We start from the raw sequence: 22,633 nt of genomic DNA, 5'->3' as shown, positions 1-22,633 counted from the left end.
CATCCAGACCTGGGCCCCGGCTCGGTGATGGCAGGGCCTCCCCGATCATTCAGCTTGCTAGGGCCGGCGGAGATCCGGGTGTCTGTCGTCTTCCGGCGGCCGCGCTCCCACCCCCGCGGAACCAGGGAGATGTTCGAACGCTCCTCAGGGCGTCTAGGTGCCAGCGACAACTTGATGTCGCTGCAATTGCCCGGACACTGTCCGGTGCTCACACAAACCGCAGTCAGAAGCCATAGAGAGGCGACGGTCGACCGGAGCGTATAGCCCTCCCCTTCGCCTACGAGGCCCCCCTTCTGAACTCCCACGCCTAAGGCTGCCCGCTTCCTGAAGAGAGCAGACAAGCCATAGGCAAGGCACTCTATGTACAGACATCATACTTGTCAGGACCGCTACCCAACGCCAGGGGAGACAGCTTTGTTTTGCTCCTTGTGCCGAAAGCTCGTCTCGAGCAGAGCAGGTCTAGAAGCGCCCGGCCAGGCGGCGTTCCGTGGCTTTGGCCCTGGGAGAGGCGGGGGCAAGACGGAACGGGCCGCCGCGGCTGGCTCGTCAGTGAGATAGCAGAGGCAGTAACCAAGTACATGAAGATGCGGCCTCGATAAGACAGACCTTTCCAAAGACGCGCATGAGGGAGGATACTCCGACGACACGAGCCATATGCCACCACGACCGACGACGCACAAGCTTGATCACTCACACTCTCGACACGTGTGGTCTTGGAAATATTTGGTGTGTTCGTGGGTTTGCTGCGGTTGAGGGGACCATGCTGCTGTGCATAGCAACTCGTTGTTGTGACTTGGCGTGGCCTCATCACGCTGCTCTGCTGTGTCCGTGGCGACTTTGTCGGGCTTCGCAGTGGTGCGCGAGGGCATCACTGGAGTGGTTACCATCATGTGCCTATCTGCCGCGGGTAGTCAGGTTGCCCTTTGGACGCGTAGGGAGTCAAAATACAAGTCTCCTGGTGGCGGCGGGAGCTCGCCTTCGGCATATGCTGGAACCAGGACATTGCTAAGTTCCTAGGCAAAATACAAAGAATAGAGCTCTGTGTTCTACTAAATGGAAAGATGATTTCAAAGACAGAGAACGAGAGGCTGTCACTTGGTGTTGCGTGAATCGTGTGACAGTCTTTCTTATGCCTAGGTTTTCGTTGGATTTTCTGGTATTACTGTTAAGGTAGTGAACAAGGCAAGAGAGAAACGCCCAGAATTGAAAAGGCAATTGAGGTTTTTGATAAGAACACATGCTGCAGGTGAAGCTCGCTCCTTCCTTTTTGAAGAGATGGTTAATGCAAATCTTGATTCAACATTCATTATGACTTCTGTGCACTTTCGTCTTTTCAACTCTTTGCGCTATGACTAGGGATACCGCGAATGTTGCATCCAGGAATGAAAGGGGAGATCAGGACACAGGGCGCGCTGCCAGACAAGGAGAGCAAAGTTGGGCGTCCATGTTTTCTTCCCCTTTCGGGGTGCCAATCGCAGGGCGCCAGCTGTCTTAAGGGTTCCTCTCGCATCTCTAAGGGCCAAAGTGCGAGTCTTGGTTTCTTCTCTCGGGGTTGTCGTCCTCCGATGTCGGTTGTTTCGGGGACGGGGGTTTTTGGGTGCGTACATGCCAGGACGGTGGGGCGGCCAAGTAACGGACAGTCCGGGGGCGGCGCGGGCGCTTTGAGCGCGAATGGGAAATTCTCGGGGGGGAAGCCCCGGCTCAGCGAGCGCCGGCAGGTCTGGAGTGGCTCGGGTGGAAAGGGCGCCTCGAGATTCCTCCACATCCCCTTCAGCCAACCCCAGGCCCGGCGCAACGCATTGCCGCAGGCTCCCGGTTCAATGTGGGGGATGCCTTGGAGCTTCCGGGCCGGGCCCGGCAGGCGGCTTTGCTGTCTGGATGTGGGCGGTGGTTCGGGGGGGCGGTGCCGCGTTAGCAGGCTGTGAGTCCGGTCGCTGAGTCGTGCGGCTCAAGTACAACATGTGGGTGGGGGCTGTGTGCTGTGTGTGTGGGGGGGAGCCATGCCGACGAGAGGTTGGGCCCGTTGGCTCTTCGATTACTTGGACAGGGACAGAGCGGATAAGGTTCTTGTCATTTCACGATGAGGACCAGTGGTCATCCAGGCCTGCCCAGTGCATTGAGTGTGCGGCCAACAAGATATCAACGGTAATGCGCCGGTGAACAACAAGATGGTATTCGTGAATTCCCTCCGTTGAATACGTGCTGTGTGTGGTGGTGGTCTGGGCAGCCACTAGACCTGGAAAGCTTTCTGGACCTGATAATGCAAATGACACCAACGTCTGAGGACGATGAGAGTTGCCGGGTCCCTGCCCCGCTGATCCAGGGTATTCGAAGCGGGGGACCGGTGTCCCGCGACTATATTATCTATACTTAGAATATTTTATCAAAGAATCTAAGAGTAATAAGGATGAGGCATAGCCAGCGTAGGAAAAGTTCAGTGGCAGAAAGAGGCTGAGATGTGCCTTGGTCTACCTCGTGCGGTGAGAGTCCATAAAACTTCAAGACAGGAGAATGTTCTGCACACTTACGTAGGCTCGGACCGCGTACAGGCATGCACCTGTCCGGTGTCTCGGTCGGCCGAAGGAGAGGAGCACACTGAGCTGGTCTTCCACGGTCGATCTTGAACGCCCAGGGCATAATTGTATGAGCGATGGTGAGAGTTCCTGCGCTATCCAGATTGGTGAAGACTCAACCAGATGAGAGCAGCAGAGGATGCCTGAGCATGGCTTGAGTACCAGTATTTTTGAGAGCTGATCCAATTCTTTATTTTTTTACCAGTGAGTCTACTTTATATAGCATAGGAGATGTTATGGTCAACAAGTCTATCATGGGACAGCATCTCTGAGCCTTTCATTGAGTCGGTCGACCTTACGGCAGCTGCACAAATGTATATGCAGAGGTCTTAGGGGTGTTACATTCATCCAATTCTGGCCCTCGAGGGGCTACCCTGCTGACATTTACGACTCCCCCTGCATATTCCTTGCATCCTTGTGACAGCGGTCAGTCATCCCACGACAGTCAGCCCATTTGCACTCTCTCCAGGGTGATTTATTCTCATTAACAGACAGGCCACAACATCCCGGTGCCGGCGGCGGAGCCAAATATAGGGTTGATGGCCACTTCGCCGCTGAGACCGGCCTGAGTTGGTGAAGTAACGTGGTTTTTGTTTAAAGGAAGAATTTACCTCTTGAGCTCTAGCCTAGTTAACGTGATTTAGATACCTACAAAGGTTAGTGTCTATAGTAATTTTGATTTGTAATAGTGATCGTACAGGGCAGGCGCGATATGGAGACTTGGCAACCCAAACAATCTTGGCCTCTCTCACACAAGGCAAGAAACCCTTCAACCAACACAATTTCTAATTAGCTCCAGCGTGTTATACTTATCTATAGTTTCCTCGTCGGAGCCCCTTTTCTAAGGTAGGCGCCTGTATTCTTTTTATAAAGAGTTTTAAATGCATCTTGTCATTCTTACCATACGGTTGGGGGCTGTGAGCGTATACTTATGCATTGTGGTCACACCTAGCTAGGTCCGCACTAGCCTAGTCAGGTCAGGCCAAGAGAACTCAGAGGAGTTTTTAGGTTAATAACATCTTCTTATGCTTCATCACAGCAACAGGGTGACACATTTATCATCATAATCGAGCTTCTAATGTTCTCTCCATTCTCCAAATAGAGGTTGGTGAGGGGACAGCCCTCCTCGTATAGTCAGAGGTGTAGGTGGAGCACAAAGTAGTCACGTGGTAGGCAGGCTCTTGCGTTATATTCGGCGGTTAGATGACTTCGAGGTATTTCCGGGGATCCTGAGGCTCGCGGATCTCCGCCTATTGACGTATGTCGAGCATCCTCTTCCTCAATCGACACTTATTTGCCACAGGTGCAGCGGAGTACCATTCTCACTCCACCCCTGCATCTGGCACCTCGGGGCTCTTCATAAAGATATTTCGAGTTACTTCTCGCACCTCTATATATGCAGAGCCGCACAATCCACCTATCCCAAGAAGAGCCACGGCCACTATGAGCTATGCCTGAAATAAATGGTCAAGGTTATAAGTCTTGGACTCAAACGTTAGGGAATGGTGACTTCTCACCTTCTGCGTATGGGTCAAACGATTTTCTTTGAAGTGAGACAGGTCAGGACGCATACTCGACCGTTCACCTTCCCTTATGCCTTCTAGGAAGCCATTACAGCATAAGGTGACAAAGCCCTACACCTATGCATGTAATTAGTAAAATTCTGGCTGTACCACGAGTTCCTCCTGAAAGCAAGAACCTCTATGTCATGGATATGTTCCTTCATGCTTAGATTTGTGGCCCTCGCATATAGTGTACACTCCAACCCAGAGAACAGGAAAGTAATTGGACCTCCTCAGAAATACTCAACATCAAGAGATCAAAGTGCCAGGCCAATGCTGACCCCCCTCTTGAAGGCTACTCAAAAGACTTTTCCTGTCTTTCGATCAACTAAAGTATATCGAGCACTCTAGCGCCCCCTACGCCATAGCGCAATGTGGCGCCATCTCAGCACTGCCATCAGTATTATGATGTGCCACAGCGGGGCATGACGTATTTGCTTCACCATGTTATAGCACGGTGGGCTCGTAAATCTTGTATTGATATCTGGAGTCGGACGTGTGTAAGGAGAATAGTCATAAGCGGCCTACTGGTAGAGAAGAAACACAGTAGTTCCTGCTTTCATCTGGACGATAATCTTAATGAATACCATTTTGACAGGCAGATCCTTTGAGAACCTATAGAGGGCGTTCCTCTTACCATCCACCAAAACTCTGGGTGTATCAGGGAACGGCTTTCCAGGGCACCATTCTTGTGTTGGGTCCACCATATCCATTAAGGTTGAAACTTCTAAGGTATTCTAAATATCACGGGCTTGTAGATGTCAGGACAGAATTCTCATGCGAATTGGAAAAATAGAATCTTGGACTTTGGTTAAAGTTGACGATATCGCCAGTGTAGGAGTCTCGACCAATCGGACTCCTATAGGTTGAAGTGGTCCAGAGATAACCTTGCGATTAGTGTGGAGGTTGAGACCTCTCCAATACATTTGGTGATCACGTGGAAGGGCAGTGATTTGGACCTTTGGGCAATGCAGATTTGCCAATGCTCGCTACACCTCCCTGCTCGCACAGAGGCTCTCGTATTTCACCAGCATATTGAGGATACGACCACTCTCCTTACCAGGGCATTGCTCTCACAGTTCTTAAATGCCCTCTGAATGTTCTTTTTTGCCCTGGAATGGGGGCCCTCATCTAGAATGGACAGTCCATTCTTAAATGTGCTGACTATATTTAACGCATCGATCCAGTCGATCGCAACTCTGCTCACCATTAGATCTCTAGTTTTGTCTTTTTAACTTATTATCCTGCATAAACCATCTTTGCTGCCTTTTTATCTGATCCTTATCTATCCCATAGCGGCATTTTTCGTCTTGGGACTCTTGTGAAAATGGCCCTCAAGATTTCCCTGGATCAGCAGTATGCCCTTAGAGGCCGCACTAAGATGCATGGCTAAAAAGACTCAGAGAAAATCGTGAGGAGCATGCCTGAAGGGAAGATGTGTCAGTATACTATCAATTATATGCTGGAAATGACCGAGAGTACCCTTGGCAGATGGGAGGTGACAGCAAGTGCATCTGCATTTACCAAAAGAGTCATATTCTATTGCTTCACATCACTAATTCGATGGAGAGGCTCAAACTCCTTAAATCTCCAAGGAAGGGACGCACTTCACATGAAGTCGATTGGGCCTCATCTGCGGATGTCTTGTCAATAACCAAAGCCTGGAGAAGATGTGGAGCAAAGGGATTATCTTCCTCCACGGGTAGAGCCGGTATGGAAAAGATTATGGAGGTTCCCGAAGGAACTAAAAGTGAAGTAGCGTATGGTTCAGCAGTCCGACTCCCAGGCATAGATCCACCCACAGTATAAGTGAACAAGATAGATGCCCCGTTTGGGCTCATCTATCTGTGCGTGCGTGCGCACATGCGCATGCGCGATGGCCTGCGAGGCAGGGGGTGGGGGGGTGCTGGGGATCTGGCTTGAGTTGGTGCAAGCCCCGGGATTGCCTGAGGCAAGCCAAAGGAGCCCCAGATGGAGACGGGACTGCCGGTCGTCGGGTGTCCTGGAAGCCGAATGCGAATGCGGAGGGGCTCGCGGGCCGCGCGGAGGCAACCCAGGTCTGCAGCGGGAGTCGGGGCCCCGGCCAGCCGCTCCCCGCGGCCCGGGAGGGGCTGGGGCTGCGGGGGGGATCCAAGAATCGGGACGCACGGCGGGGGCTAAAGGACCTCTTCTGGTAGGCAAAAAGCCTCGAGCACCCGGGATTCCCAGGTGGTCTCCCATCCAAGATCCTAACCAGGCCCGACCCTGCTTAGCTTCCGAGATCAGACGAGATCGGGCGCCTTCAGGCTGATAGGGCCGGAGCCGGAGGCGGTTGGCGCGGGGCGCCCTAAGAGCCTTGCGCTTCGCCTCCCTTTCGCTCTGCCCTGCAGGTCGGGCCAACGGGCCGCACCTCTCGTCGCGGGGCGTGCTGTACTTGAGCCGCACGACCCGCGACCGGACTCCAGCCTGCTGACGCCGGCCCGCCCCCCCGAACACCGCCAACACCAGACCAGCAAGCGCCTGGCCGGGCCCGGGGGCCCGAGGGGCTTCCAGGACCCCCCATTGACCGGGAGGGCGTGCGTGCGTGCGTGCGCGCGGGGCCTGGCGGCAGGGCTGAGGGGTGCGGAGGTCTCGGCGCCCTCCCACCCGCGGCCACTCCAGACCCGGCCGCGCTCGCTGAGCGGGGCCTCCCCCCGATCCCATTCGCTGCTCAGGCCCGCGCGGCCCCGGAGGTGTCGGCCTTCGGCGCCCGCCGCCTCCCAACCCCCGCGGCCCAGGGGCCTCTGAACCTCCTGCGGGCCTAGACGCAGCGAAACTTGAGCGCCCAACTTGCCCGGCACCTGTCCGGGGCCCAAACCCACCAGAAGCCAGGGAGGCGCGGTCGACCGGAGCGCCTCAGCCCCTCCCCTTCGCTCTACCGAGGCCCCCCCTTTGCCCCCACGCCAAGCCCTCGACCTTCCTGAGAGAGCAGACGAGCCACAGGCAGGCACACAGACAGACACACAGACACTCGCACGCACCCACGCCAAGGGAGACAGCTGGCCTGCGCAAGTTCCTCAGCCAGAGCCAGAGCGCCTGGGAGAGGCCGGGGCCAGACGAACGGGCCGGCGGCTGGCTGTCAGGAGATACAGAGGCAGAAATACATGAAGATTCCGAGACAGACTCCAAGACGGCAAGAGGAGATACACACACACACACACACACACACACACACACACACACACACTTGAGTGTGGTCTTTGGAAATACTTGTGTTCGTAGTTGCTGGGTTGAACCCAACTTTAATACAACCCATGGACTGCGGCCCATCAGGCTCCTCTGTCCGTGGCATTTCCCAGGCGAGGATACTGGAGTGGGTTGCCATTTCCTTCTCCGGCGGGATCTTCCCGACCCAGGGATCAAACCCCAGTCTCCTGCGCGCGGATGCCTTGCCATCTGAACCAGGACATTGCTAATTCCCTAGGCAAAATACAAAGAATAGAGCTCGTGTTCTACTAAATGGAAAGATGATTTCAAAAACAGAAGCTGTCCTTTGTTGGTATCTTTGAATCTTTATGTAGTTTTCGTTGATTTTTACTGTTAAGGCTAACTGAACAAGGCAAGAGAGAAACCCCAGAATTGAAAAGCAATTGACGGTTTTGAAAGAAACATGTGCAGGTGAAGCTCTCTTCCTTTTTGAGAGATGCTTAAATGCAAAATCTTGATTCAACACATATGACTTTTGTGCACTTTCTTTCAAATCTCCATGACAAAACCCTAAGGCGTCCAGGAAGAAAGGAGTAGAGGGGCAGACAAAAAGAGCAACCTTTCCCCTTGGTGCCATCGCAACCAGCTGCTTAGTTCCTTCATCTCAAGGACTATCATCTGGGCTTCTCTGGTTTGTCTGATTCTTGTTTCGGGGACCGTTTCTCGTCACAAGGCTGTCAACAGTGGGGGTGGGGTGTGTGTGTGTGTGGGGGGGGAGCCCTTCTTTCCATTCCACATGAGACCCAGTGGACAATCCAGGCCCTGCCCACTGCATTGAGTGTGCAGCAACAATATCAACGGTAATGCCGGTGAACAATGCGTATTCCTGGAATCCACTCCGTTGGCTACTGACTGTGTGTGGTGGTGGTCTGGAACCTAGACCTGGAAGCTTTCTGGATGATTGCAAATGACACCAAAGTCTGAGGACGATGGAAGATCTTCACATTTCTGCAAGAGCCACACACCTCCAGAAGGAACCACAAGTCTTGCCTGAAATGGTCAAGGTATAAGTCTTGGACTCAACGTTGGAAGGTCTCCACCTTTGCTATGGAAGTCAAACGATCTTTCTTTGAAATGAAAATGGAGCATACTGAACGTTCCCATTCTTCTAGAGCATTTGAAAAGCCCTAACTTGTAGAAGTCTGCTGTACGAGTTCCTTGAAAGCAAGAACCTCTATGTATGGATATGTCTTCATGCCTTAGATTGTGCCTCGAATATAGTGTACACATCAACCCAGGAAAGGAAAGAATTGAATCGCCAAATAGACAAAGAGATCAAAAGTGCCGAGCCAAGTGACCCCTTGAGGCTTCCAAGAGCTTTTCTGTCTTTCACACACTAAGTAAATACTGAGCACCTACGATGAGCTAGGAGGCATGTAATAAGTTTCAGGGAATAGAAGGCGGAGAGAAGAAGACACAGAGTTCCTGCTTTCACTGAGACGACTCTAATGATACATGACAGGCAGATCCTTTGAGAACCTCTAGAGGGGCCTCTTCCCTCACCACAAAACCTGGGTGTCAGGGAAGGCTTTCCAGAGGCACCATTTCGTTGAGGTCCATAGGTTGAACCTAGGTAAACCAGGGTTGAGATGCAGGAAGAATTTCAGGCAGGGAAAATAGCATCTTGGAAGGCTAGGTGACCAGGGAAACTTAGGACATTCAAGAAACGAAAAATGCCCTATGGGATGGAAGCCAAAGAGTGCAGAGGGCATTCCAGGCAAAAGACATCGGAGAAGAACGTGAGGAGCAAGCCTGAAGGGAAGTGGTCGTATCTTCAATATGCTGGGAAAATACGAGAGCCGTTGGAGCAGGGAGGTGACAGCATTGCATCTGCATTTCCAAAAGGTCATCTTGCTCCACATCACTAATGATTGGAGAGGCTCAACTCCAAACTCCAAGGAGGGACCACTTCACATGAGTCCGATTGGGCCTCACTGCGATGTCTGTCAATAACCAATGCTGGAGAAGATGTGGAGCAAAGGGAACTCTCCTCCACGGTGAGTTGGAATGGGCGTGGGTAGAGCCGGTATGGAAAAGATTATGGAGGTTCCCGAAGGAACTAAAAGTGGAAGTAGCGTATGGTTCAGCAGTCCGACTCCCAGGCATAGATCCACCCACAGTATAAGTGAACAAGATAGATGCCCCGTTTGGGCTCATCTATCTGTGCGTGCGTGCGCACATGCGCATGCGCGATGGCCTGCGAGGCAGGGGGTGGGGGGGGTGCTGGGGATCTGGCTTGAGTTGGTGCAAGCCCCGGGATTGCCTGAGGCAAGCCAAAGGAGCCCCAGATGGAGACGGGACTGCCGGTCGTCGGGTGTCCTGGAAGCCGAATGCGAATGCGGAGGGGCTCGCGGGCCGCGCGGAGGCAACCCAGGTCTGCAGCGGGAGTCGGGGCCCCGGCCAGCCGCTCCCCGCGGCCCGGGAGGGGCTGGGGCTGCGGGGGGGATCCAAGAATCGGGACGCACGGCGGGGGCTAAAGGACCTCTTCTGGTAGGCAAAAAGCCTCGAGCACCCGGGATTCCCAGGTGGTCTCCCATCCAAGATCCTAACCAGGCCCGACCCTGCTTAGCTTCCGAGATCAGACGAGATCGGGCGCCTTCAGGCTGATAGGGCCGGAGCCGGAGGCGGTTGGCGCGGGGCGCCCTAAGAGCCTTGCGCTTCGCCTCCCTTTCGCTCTGCCCTGCAGGTCGGGCCAACGGGCCGCACCTCTCGTCGCGGGGCGTGCTGTACTTGAGCCGCACGACCCGCGACCGGACTCCAGCCTGCTGACGCCGGCCCGCCCCCCCGAACACCGCCAACACCAGACCAGCAAGCGCCTGGCCGGGCCCGGGGGCCCGAGGGGCTTCCAGGACCCCCCATTGACCGGGAGGGCGTGCGTGCGTGCGTGCGCGCGGGGCCTGGCGGCAGGGCTGAGGGGTGCGGAGGTCTCGGCGCCCTCCCACCCGCGGCCACTCCAGACCCGGCCGCGCTCGCTGAGCGGGGCCTCCCCCCGATCCCATTCGCTGCTCAGGCCCGCGCGGCCCCGGAGGTGTCGGCCTTCGGCGCCCGCCGCCTCCCAACCCCCGCGGCCCAGGGGCCTCTGAACCTCCTGCGGGCCTAGACGCAGCGAAACTTGAGCGCCCAACTTGCCCGGCACCTGTCCGGGGCCCAAACCCACCAGAAGCCAGGGAGGCGCGGTCGACCGGAGCGCCTCAGCCCCTCCCCTTCGCTCTACCGAGGCCCCCCCTTTGCCCCCACGCCAAGCCCTCGACCTTCCTGAGAGAGCAGACGAGCCACAGGCAGGCACACAGACAGACACACAGACACTCGCACGCACCCACGCCAAGGGAGACAGCTGGCCTGCGCAAGTTCCTCAGCCAGAGCCAGAGCGCCTGGGAGAGGCCGGGGCCAGACGAACGGGCCGGCGGCTGGCTGTCAGGAGATACAGAGGCAGAAATACATGAAGATTCCGAGACAGACTCCAAGACGGCAAGAGGAGATACACACACACACACACACACACACACACACACACACACACACACTTGAGTGTGGTCTTTGGAAATACTTGTGTTCGTAGTTGCTGGGTTGAACCCAACTTTAATACAACCCATGGACTGCGGCCCATCAGGCTCCTCTGTCCGTGGCATTTCCCAGGCGAGGATACTGGAGTGGGTTGCCATTTCCTTCTCCGGCGGGATCTTCCCGACCCAGGGATCAAACCCCAGTCTCCTGCGCGCGGATGCCTTGCCATCTGAACCAGGACATTGCTAATTCCCTAGGCAAAATACAAAGAATAGAGCTCGTGTTCTACTAAATGGAAAGATGATTTCAAAAACAGAAGCTGTCCTTTGTTGGTATCTTTGAATCTTTATGTAGTTTTCGTTGATTTTTACTGTTAAGGCTAACTGAACAAGGCAAGAGAGAAACCCCAGAATTGAAAAGCAATTGACGGTTTTGAAAGAAACATGTGCAGGTGAAGCTCTCTTCCTTTTTGAGAGATGCTTAAATGCAAAATCTTGATTCAACACATATGACTTTTGTGCACTTTCTTTCAAATCTCCATGACAAAACCCTAAGGCGTCCAGGAAGAAAGGAGTAGAGGGGCAGACAAAAAGAGCAACCTTTCCCCTTGGTGCCATCGCAACCAGCTGCTTAGTTCCTTCATCTCAAGGACTATCATCTGGGCTTCTCTGGTTTGTCTGATTCTTGTTTCGGGGACCGTTTCTCGTCACAAGGCTGTCAACAGTGGGGGTGGGGTGTGTGTGTGTGGGGGGGGGAGCCCTTCTTTCCATTCCACATGAGACCCAGTGGACAATCCAGGCCCTGCCCACTGCATTGAGTGTGCAGCAACAATATCAACGGTAATGCCGGTGAACAATGCGTATTCCTGGAATCCACTCCGTTGGCTACTGACTGTGTGTGGTGGTGGTCTGGAACCTAGACCTGGAAGCTTTCTGGATGATTGCAAATGACACCAAAGTCTGAGGACGATGGAAGATCTTCACATTTCTGCAAGAGCCACACACCTCCAGAAGGAACCACAAGTCTTGCCTGAAATGGTCAAGGTATAAGTCTTGGACTCAACGTTGGAAGGTCTCCACCTTTGCTATGGAAGTCAAACGATCTTTCTTTGAAATGAAAATGGAGCATACTGAACGTTCCCATTCTTCTAGAGCATTTGAAAAGCCCTAACTTGTAGAAGTCTGCTGTACGAGTTCCTTGAAAGCAAGAACCTCTATGTATGGATATGTCTTCATGCCTTAGATTGTGCCTCGAATATAGTGTACACATCAACCCAGGAAAGGAAAGAATTGAATCGCCAAATAGACAAAGAGATCAAAAGTGCCGAGCCAAGTGACCCCTTGAGGCTTCCAAGAGCTTTTCTGTCTTTCACACACTAAGTAAATACTGAGCACCTACGATGAGCTAGGAGGCATGTAATAAGTTTCAGGGAATAGAAGGCGGAGAGAAGAAGACACAGAGTTCCTGCTTTCACTGAGACGACTCTAATGATACATGACAGGCAGATCCTTTGAGAACCCATAGAGGGGCCTCTTCCCTCACCACAAAACCTGGGTGTCAGGGAAGGCTTTCCAGAGGCACCATTTCGTTGAGGTCCATAGGTTGAACCTAGGTAAACCCACATAGATCACCCACGGTATAAGTGAACAAGATAGATGCCCCGTTTGGGCACATCTATCTGTGCGTGCGTGCGCACATGCGCATGCGCGATGGCCTGCGAGGCAGGGGGTGGGGGGGGGCTGGGGCTCTGGCTGGAGTCCGTGCAAGCCCCGGGATTGCCTGAGGCAAGCCAAAGGAGCCCCAGATGGAGACGGGACTGCCGGTCGTCGGGTGTCCTGGAAGCCGAATGCGAATGCGGAGGGGCTCGCGGGCCGCGCGGAGGCAACCCAGGTCTGCAGCGGGAGTCGGGGCCCCGGCCAGCCGCTCCCCGCGGCCCGGGAGGGGCTGGGGCTGCGGGGGGGATCCAAGAATCGGGACGCGCGGCGGGGGCTAAAGGACCTCTTCTGGTAGGCAAAAAGCCTCGAGCACCCGGGATTCCCAGGTGGTCTCCCATCCAAGATCCTAACCAGGCCCGACCCTGCTTAGCTTCCGAGATCAGACGAGATCGGGCGCCTTCAGGCTGATAGGGCCGGAGCCGGAGGCGGTTGGCGCGGGCGCCCTAAGAGCCTTGCGCTTCGCCTCCCTTTCGCTCTGCCCTGCAGGTCGGGCCAACGGGCCGCACCTCTCGTCGCGGGGCGTGCTGTACTTGAGCCGCACGACCGCGACCGGACTCCGGCCTGCTGACGCCGGCCCGCCCCCCCGAACACCGCCAATACCAGACCAGCAAGCGCCTGGCCGGGCCCGGGGGCCCGAGGGGCTTCCAGGAGCCCCCATTGACCGGGAGGGCGTGCGTGCGTGCGTGCGCGCGGGGCCTGGGGGCTGGGCTGAGGGGTGCGGAGGTCTCGGCGCCCTCCCACCCGCGGCACTCCAGACCCGCCGCGCTGCTGAGCGGGGCCTCCCCCGATCCCATTCGCTGCTCAGGCCCGCGCGGCCCCGGAGGTGTCGGTCTTCGGCGCCCGCCGCCTCCCAACCCCCGCGGCCCAGGGGCCTCTGAACCTCCTGCGGGCCTAGGCGCAGCGAAACTTGAGCGCCCAACTTGCCCGGCACCTGTCCGGTGCCCAAACCCAGCAGAAGCCAGGGAGGCGCGGTCGACCGGAGCGCCTCAGCCCCTCCCCTTCGCACTACCGAGGCCCCCCCTTTGACCCCCGCCAAGCCCTCGACCTTCCTGAGAGAGCAGACGAGCCACAGGCAGGCACACAGACAGACACACAGACACTCGCACGCACCCACGCCAAGGGAGACAGCTGGCCTGCGCAAGCTCCTCAGCCAGAGCCAGAGCGCCTGGGAGAGGCGGGCCAGACGCCGAGCGCTCCCCGCGCTGTCTACGGAGATATTCAGAGTCAGAAACTATTCCTACATGAAGCACGTAGACAAGACATCCTAGACGTGCAAGAGAGATACATCACACACACACACACACACGGCACACACCACACACTGAGTTGTCTTTGAAAACTGGCTGTTTCGAGTTGCTGGGTGAGCCCAACTTTTAATACAACCCAGGACTGCGGCACCCACTCAGACATACCTCTCTAGATCAACAGCGCTTGTCAGTCTCCAACGAGAAATACTGGGAGGGGAGAGCACAACTTACCCTTCTCGCTCGACTCCCTCTCCACGCTGACCCCAGGATCAACCCCTAAGCTCCTAAGCAGCGACGAGGAATGCTCTATCCAATTCTTGAAAACCAAGTACCATTGCTACAAATGCCCATATAAGGCAAAAGAAATTAGAAAAGTAATAGGAGGTGTCTTCGTTATGCTCCCCCTTCTTTTTTTTTTTTCTCACTAAATGTTGTGATTAAGATGTACCTCTCTTCAAAAACATAAGCTGCCATCTAATTGGTGATCTTTCCGAGGAGGATCATAATATATAGAATAGTTCTCTGCGGTTGGATTGTTTGACGGTGGTAAGCGTCAGACTGAACAAGGCCAAGAAGAATATTAACGCCATGAAATATGAAAAAAGCACCATACGGTATTTGAAAGAAAACATTGTGCAATGAAAGCTCTCTTCCATTATTATTGAGAGTATGTTAAATAAAAAAGTCTTGGTATTCATATCACAAATAGACTTATATGATGCAATGTTCTTCTTGCAAGATCTCCATGACAATAAAACCCTAAAAAGCGTTCATTGGTAAGAATTATTTTTCGCCAGTACGAAGGCATGACAATAATATATATATCTATATCTCTTCGCTCGCGCGTGTGTGCGAAGTCGGCAAACAGCTGCCATTATGTTGCCTTCATCTCAAGGACCTATCATCTGCGCTCAGTGTTGTTCTGGATGTCTGTGCTTTTCTGCGACCGTGTTCTCGTCAAAGGTCTGGCAACATGGGGTTCGTTTTGTCGTGTGTATGTGGGGGAGCCCTTCGGCCATCACACATAGAACCCAAGGGACAATTTCCAGCCCTGCCCATCTGCATTTCTCAGTTGTCAGCACTAATGATCCATTATAAGAAATATGCTTGAACAACACGATACTGGCGCTGGAATCACCGGTGGGCTACGACTGGGGTTGGTGTCTCTGTCGCCCCTCCTGTAGACCGAGACCTGGAAAGTCTTTCTGTGATAATTGGCATAATTACACCAATGTGTCGTGGAGTGATCTTATTGGCAACATCCTTTCTCATGTGATGTGACTGCAAGCGTAGCCACAAACCTTCTCAGAAGGAAAAACCCACACAGACTCACCTGAAAATAGGTCAGAGATAAAAGTTCTTGGATCTTCATATCTGTTTGGATGAAGTCTCCACATCATGATCTCGCTCACCTGGACAGTCCGAAATTCGATCCTTCCTTTAGAAATCCGAAAAGCACATACTGAAACATTCAACAAATGCTGTCTGAGGAGCATGTGAAACCTTATTCGCAAGGCTAAGCTTGAAGAAATCTTGCTGTATCTATTTGGCGGCTCTCTGATAATGTCAATGTAAAAACGCTCTATGATTTCATATGTCATCGGATGCCTTAGAATTGTGCCTCGTGAGAGTGACTATAAATGTACACATCAGCTCCCTATGGAAGGAGTTAAACCGAGTAATTTTGAACTCGCTCCAATAATAGAACAAAGAGATCAAAAAGCCGAGCCAAAGATAACCCCCCTTGACGCGCCCGAATACCAGAAAAGCTTTTACGTCTATAGACACCCCTATTTCAATCTTTAATTAACATACTGAGCACCACATGAGTCCCCCACTAGAGGATAAATTAAGTTTCAGGATAGAAAGGCGGAGAAGAAAAAAAACACCCCAAGAAAAGCTTCATTGACCAGATTCACTGACGAACTTGGCGTGAGAGGAACAGTGCAAAACAACGCTCATGCCCTCCTGCCGACACGACACTATAGAGGCTCTTCCCTCACCACAAAACCGGGGGTCAGTGGAAGTCGTGTTTCCAGATGGGCCACCATTCGTTGAGTCCAGAGGGAAACCGTAGTAAACCAGGGTAGATGCAGGAATGAATTTGCAGCAAGGAAAAATAGCAGCTGGAAGGCCGAGGACCAGCGGGGAAACTGTAATGACAGTCAAGAAACGAAAAAAGGCCCTTATGATGAAGCCAAAGAGGCAAGATGCATTCCAGCAAAAGACATCAGAGAAGAACTGAGGAGTCATAATCCGAAGATACCTGACTCATGTAATATCCTAGACTAGAGCGAGGGGTAAACCAAACTAAGCATAACGTTTCGATTTGAGCAGAGGGTGGTGACAAAGCATGATCTGCAGTCCAAGAGAGTGGCGAGCTTCTTCTTCCATCTATTTCATCTTAATATTGATAGCTCTCATACTTCTCAAATCTCAAGATGGATCTCTTATCCTCACATCCTATAATGAGTCCCACTATGGGGACCGCCACACAAATCTGATCAAAGAAATATCTCTATGTCTTGAGAAATTGTGGTACAAGGCAAGGGAGAGAAATTTGGATAATTCGCTTACCTTTGCACACTTTTTTCCTTCTGAGTTATGGGGGCCAAAGGGGCTTTATGTGGGGAAATAGAGGAACTTCTTGTATGGATATATGATAGATGGAGTTCCGAAGGTAACCCCAACACACCAAGTGAAATAGACCCGTAATGAAAATCAAAGACGGATCGCGACTGCGCCAAGCATAGACACCAACCCCACAGACTAGGTAAGTGAACAAGATAAGCCGCCGGGGCGACGAGCACTCTTCGCGTGCGTGTGGCAGCACAATCGAGGACAACTGAGGCGCTGTATGCCCTCCCCGACGGCCACAAGAAGAGGTGGTTGCTGGCCTGCTGTGGACTCTGACTGAGGCTCTCTGTCATAGCCCCGCGCATGCCTGATGGAGCATACCAATAACGTTGCCCCTAGATGGTATTACGGACTGCCGTCGTCGTTAGATTCCTGTAAGCCGAATCAATGCGGAGGGACTCGCGGCCGCGCGAGAGCAACCCAGTCTCAGCGAGGAGCGTTTTTCAAGGGCGGCCTGACCACCAGACCTCACCCGCGGCACCGGAAAAAGAGAGAGCTATGGAACTTTTTTAAATTGGCTTGTCGGGGAAGGGAGCAAAGAATCCGAGAAACCACGCGACGAGAGAAAAGGTCCGATAAGGGACCGTGCTAACTAGTAGAAGCAAAAAGCCAAACCTCATCTTAAATCATTCCTTCGAAAGGGTTCCAGGTTTGTCTGTCTCTCATCTCAATTTGATCGAAAGCCAGGGCGCGACCCTATGCAAGCATTCACGAAAGAATCAAACAGCCCTGATTCGGGGTGTCTCTTTCAGTTTCTAAGAGAGAGCCGAGAAGCCGGAAGCAGTTATGGCGCGGGCGCCACTAAAGACTATGGGACTCGACCTTTCTTCCTTCGCTTCCTCTGTCTTCCTTGCAGGTTCTTGTGTCCAAATTATCGGGGGCCGGCAACCTTCTCGTTCTGTGAGAGACTGCTGTACTTAGCGCGCAAACCGCACCGACTTCCGCCTGCGGACGCGGCCCCCCAAGCCCGAAAACCGCGGCAGTATGGACGCAGGGACGAGGCGAATCGCGCTTGCCGCCCGGCCGAGGTTCGCCAGAACCCCCAAAAAAATGAGACCGGAAAAAGCGGGGAGGGCGGGCGGTAAGAAAAAAACAATGTAATTCGGGCTAAGGGGATAAAATATTCATCTTTATCAGGGGGGTCGGGGCACAAATGTAAAAAATAAGGCCCCCCCTATATGCGGGATGAATAAAGGTAATAAAAGGTGCAAACCAGCCCACGGACAAGGTTCACTGGGAAACGGGTGGCTGCGAGAGGGGGTGCTGCGAGCTCTCGCCATCGCCCGGCGCGCGACCCGCATAACGGCAAGCTGGCCAGAGCCGCGGCCGACGCGAGGACTAGCGGGGCCTCTCCGGATCCCAGTCCTGCCTCACGTCTGGTTTGAACCAGCGACAAGCCGCCCTCCTCTTTCGTCACAAGCGGGGGATGATGGGTCGCGCTTCCTCGGCGTCCCCTCCTGCCTTTTCTCTATAACTCCCGCCGAGCCCAGGGCCTCTGAACCTCCGCGCCCGCCCCCATAGCTGTCCGCATCGCACACCTCTGAAGCGCCCAGCTTTAGCCCGACACCTGTGTCGTGACCCAAACCAGCAGAAGCCAGAGAGAACAATTGGCGGGGCCTTCACCTGAGCGTCGCGTCAGCCTCTCCTCCTTCTCCGCCTTCCCAAAGGCAACCCACCCTATTGACCCCACGCCAAAGGCCGCTGTGCGACCTCCCCCGACCCGCAAGCAGACGAGCACAGAGCATGGCGAGCACAGATCATTGGCGAGTTCCATGCGGAGGTTCCACTCTTTCGCACGCTCACCCTAGCGCAAAGGGGAGGAGGCAGCGTGGCGCTGCGTCAAAGACTCCTGGAGAGGCCAGCAAAGCGCTAGGAAAGCCACATGGGAAGAGGCGGGCTTTGCTAATGATCGTAACGTGTTCTTAGCTGCTTTTGTCTGTCAGAAGAAGTTACCACCGAGAGGCAGGAGGAATACGAATAAGATTCAGACAGACTCCAAAGACCGGCAAAGAGAAGACACAGGCACGACACAACACAACACAACACAGCACACACAACAACACACTGAGTGTAGTCGTTAGGAAAACTATGATGTAGCATAGTTGTCGGGTTGAGCCCATTTAACTACAACCCATGACGCGCCCTCAGAGCTACTTGTCTCTTTGGTGCATTTCCCCACCCCCTCGAGATTACTGACGTGGTTGGTGCTCCAAGCTTACTCGTTCTTCCTTGCGTATCTCCCACCCAGGATGTCAAAATCCCCAGTCATGCCTGCGACGTCGTGTATTTGTCCTTTGCCATTTCTGTTATACCCCAAACCAGAAAGGACAGGGCTGAAATTCCCTAGAGCAAAATACAAGAATATAATACGTAGGTTCTGGACAAAGATGCGCAAAGGATATTTACGAAAAAACGGAGAGGCTGTCGCTTTGTTGGTAGGGTCTTGGAAGCGTGTGAGTAGTGTGGCGTGTGGAATTTAGACATTAAGGCATCTGGCACCCAAATGCAAAAGAGAAACGCGCAGATTAAAAAGATCTGAAGTTACAGGGTTTCTCTTTGTATTAAGAACCCACCACTATGTTTTAGCAGGTGAAAAGCTCTCTCTCTTTTTTGAGAGATTTTGAGAGAGTGGAAAAAGATCTTGATTACACTATCATATCGCAAAAAGGATTAATATTATGACTTGGGCACTGCTTCAAATCTCAGACAACAAAAAACTACCCTAAGGCGAATCGCACAGGAAGAAGAGGAGTAAGGGAACAGACAAAAAAGAACAACCTTCCCCTGAGTGACCATCGCAACAGTGCTTATCCTTACATCTCAAGGAACATCACCATGGCGACTTCTCTGTTTTCGATTCTTTTTCAAGAAAACCAGTTCATACGCACAAGTGCTGTCAACAGTTGGTAAGGAGGTGTGTGTAATGAGAGGGAAACCCTGTCTTCCAATTCCAGATTGAGAGACCCAGTGGAACAATCCAACCCTCCCACTAGCAGAGTGGTGCAGCACAGATACTTATCAAATGTAAAATGTGGAAACTAATCTATCTTTATTCCTGGTATATTCCCTCGTTTTAGCTAAACTGACTGTGATGTAGGATGAGGTATGTCTAGAACCTAGACCTGGAGAAGCTTTCTGATGATGCAAATACACAAATCATGAGGACGAGAAGATTCACATTTCGCCAAGAGCCACCACCAACACACCAGAATGATACCACTAAGTACTATACGCCATAGAATGGGCAGTCAAGGTATGGGAATCTTGTTACTCAAAGTATAGAAGTCTCCACCTTGCTATTGGAAGTTTTTCAAAACAAGAATCTATTCTTTGAAAAGAGAAAATCACCCCAACATAGGGGGCTGAACGATTCACATCATTCTAGAGCATGTAAAAGCCCTAACTTGAGAAATCTCTGTACAGAAGTTCCTATGAAACCAAGCAAAACTTCTCTTTAGTTATGTCGATATATTTGTCGTCTCAATGCCTTAGAATAGTGCCTCAGAAAGAGGTTTGTTATTTACCCCGCCACCCTCTCCAAACTCACAGAAAAGGAAAGAAATATGACTCAAGACGCAAATTAGATCATAAGAGATCAGAAATAGTGCAGAGACCAAGCCAAGTGACCCCTTAGGCGTCCAAGAGACTTTCTGAGGCTTTTTCAGTTCTATACATCTAATATAAATATGTAGCACCTACGAGTGACTAGGAGCCAGGGGTGAAAAGTTTCAGAATAGAAGCGAGAGAAACACCTTCTAGAGAGTCATGCTACACTAGAGACAACTACTAATATAACAGTGAACAACAAAACCAAGATAACATTTGAAACTATTAGAGGGAGCCTGCTCCTCACAATCACAAAAAAATGAAGCGGCCCCCGAGCAGGGAGAAGGGGACGGTAACCAAGATGGCTAAACTCATTTCTTAAAGATCATCAATAGTGAAACTCTTAGATTAATAACCGCGTAGATTTGCAGGAGAGGAGACCCCGTCATGGCAGGATTTAGGAGGCTAATAGCGATGCTTGGGAGAGGCGCGTTATTTCGGTTTACCCAGTTTGATAGAGGCTCCTAGGGACGGACCCTCCACACCCAAATCTGGAGAGAGGAAAGGTGGGCGGGGCGTTAGTGGGGGGATTGGGATAAGCGCGAAAGACCTGCATGTGTAGTGTCTCCTTCCCACGCAAAAAGACGAGGCATGATCCAGAACTTGTTAGGTGTAGCATAGCTCTGTAAGGGAAGTTGTGTTCGTATCTGCAAGAATCTGGAAAAAAAGCGCGAAGACCGGAGAAGCAGGGAGGAGTGGAACTGGCTTAGTGCGGATCGCATTTCGCGAGAGGGAACAGCCTTGCTTCTACATCACTAATGATTGAGAAACGTCTCTCCGCAACTCGCAAAAGCTCAAGTGATTTGCCAACCCACTCCACAGGGAGTGCGCGAGGGTCGTCCTCACCTCATTTCTGTCTATTTATATACAGGTCTTGGAGAAGTGATTTGTAGCAATAGGAGAGCGGGTGCGGTGGCGCCTCTCCGCGCGCTTTCAGAGGCACCACCGGCATATTTGGGGAGCCACCCACCCCAATGTCGGCGGGGGAGGTGCGTATAAATGAATATGATTCTTTCTTCCGGAATGTTATACTAAAATGTTGGTATTAGTTATGTCGCTAAGGGTTCAGCAGTGCCTACTCCAGGCGAATAGAGTACACCCAACGCTATAATTTGATACAATATGATGCCCGCGGGTCCTTGGGCGCGACACCTCATTATTTCTTTGGCCCGGCCGCTGCGCAAGCGCGAGGCGCGGACCCCAACGGGCAGCGCGAGGCGGGGCGGGCGCGGGCTGGGGGGAGTCCTTGTGTCTCAAAGAGTCCCTGAAAAGGTTTTTCCGTAGCAAGCTTTCAAGAGGCCCCCAAGAAGAGACCCGACGTATCGGTCCCTGTCGGGGTGGGCGCCTTGGTGGTGTTTTGCTTAATGAGGGCCTGCGCGCGCCCACACCACAAAACACCAAGAGAAACTTATATTACCCGCCCAGTGTGTGGTGGGCCTGATATTGCGTAATTTCGGAGGTGCTGCGCGTGGCCCCCCGCCCAAGCAACGAAAGGGCGAAGCGGCCAGGGGTCGTGGGAAGCAAGCCGCTGAGTGATTTGTCTGGGGGCCCCGGCCAGCCGCTCCCCCGCCCGTGGAGGCTGCGCGTCGTGCGGGAATTCCACCATGTTGGGGAAGGGGGGCCACCGCCTGTGGTCGTGTGCTTAAAGACCGTTCTTTTCTGGTGGGAGGAGCAAAAAATAGTGTCTCTTCGAGCACGCTCTCTTAGTGTCCCCGCGTGCCCAGCGCCGGATCTCTATGAGTCTCGAACCAAACCCCCACAAGCCGCGGGCAGAGGCGGGCACGATGATGCATTGTTCCTGAGAGTTATGGCGGGCGCACCTCAGCTATAGGCCGGAGCCGCGAGGGCGGGTATGCGCGGCGACCCGCGCACACCAGTCTTTCTTTGGGGGCGATCGAGCCGTCCCTACAACTCGCCGGCTGCGAGGGGTTCAGGACCCTATATTCCCCCTCCTTTTGGGTGTGGCCGCACCTCTCTTCAGAAGAGGCAGAGCTTTGACGGGTGGGAGGGGCCGGGCAGAGAGAGCCGGGGGCACGCGGGCACCTGCGGGACCTTGCTTGACGCCTGGTCCCGCCCTCCCTTAAACCCACCGAACACCTGCCAATACCTAGACCAGGCGAGAGCGGCCGGGGGGGCGGCCCCCCGCGCCGCCCCACGGAGGGGTCTTCGCAGGGGAGCGCGCCCGATATAGATGAGCCGGCCCAGCCTCGTGCCCGTTTTGTTTCCCGTCGTGTTGCTTTTCTTTCCTCCTTTTCCCCTTTGTCTTCCCCCTTTCATCTCCTGTGCTTCTCTGTGGGTCCTGTGGTTCTCCCCGCTTAATTGTTTTGTCGTTTGTCGTTTTTATGGTTTCTTCGGCTGCCCTTTTCTTTTCTCTCATTTTTCTTTTCCTTTGTCTTCCCTTGTGTGGCAATCTCACATTATCCGCCACGAACCCTTGGTCTTGCTAGTCGGTTTCCTCTCCCCGTGATGCCCACTTTCAATCCTGCTGCAGGCCGTCTCTTAGGCCCTTTCCGTATGTGTGTCAGTCCTCGCTGTTTCCCTGCGTTCCTTCTTTCATAACTCGC

General features: G+C 53.2%; 3 pseudogenes; all 3 read right to left on the bottom strand.

Annotated features, from left to right (window-relative positions):
• Positions 1-6,318: 6,318 nt before the first annotated feature.
• Positions 6,319-6,438, bottom strand: LOC112445538 (uncharacterized; annotated as a pseudogene).
• Positions 6,439-9,860: 3,422 nt separating this feature from the next.
• LOC112445537 (uncharacterized) lies at positions 9,861-9,980 on the bottom strand (annotated as a pseudogene).
• Positions 9,981-12,880: 2,900 nt separating this feature from the next.
• On the bottom strand, positions 12,881-13,000 carry LOC112445536 (uncharacterized; annotated as a pseudogene).
• Positions 13,001-22,633: the final 9,633 nt, after the last annotated feature.

Source organism: Bos taurus, unplaced genomic scaffold (genome assembly GCF_002263795.3).
Source record: "Bos taurus isolate L1 Dominette 01449 registration number 42190680 breed Hereford unplaced genomic scaffold, ARS-UCD2.0 Leftover_ScbfJmS_1798_1918, whole genome shotgun sequence".
NCBI lineage: Eukaryota > Metazoa > Chordata > Mammalia > Artiodactyla > Bovidae > Bos > Bos taurus.
This window is presented reverse-complemented; position numbering and strand designations above follow the sequence as displayed.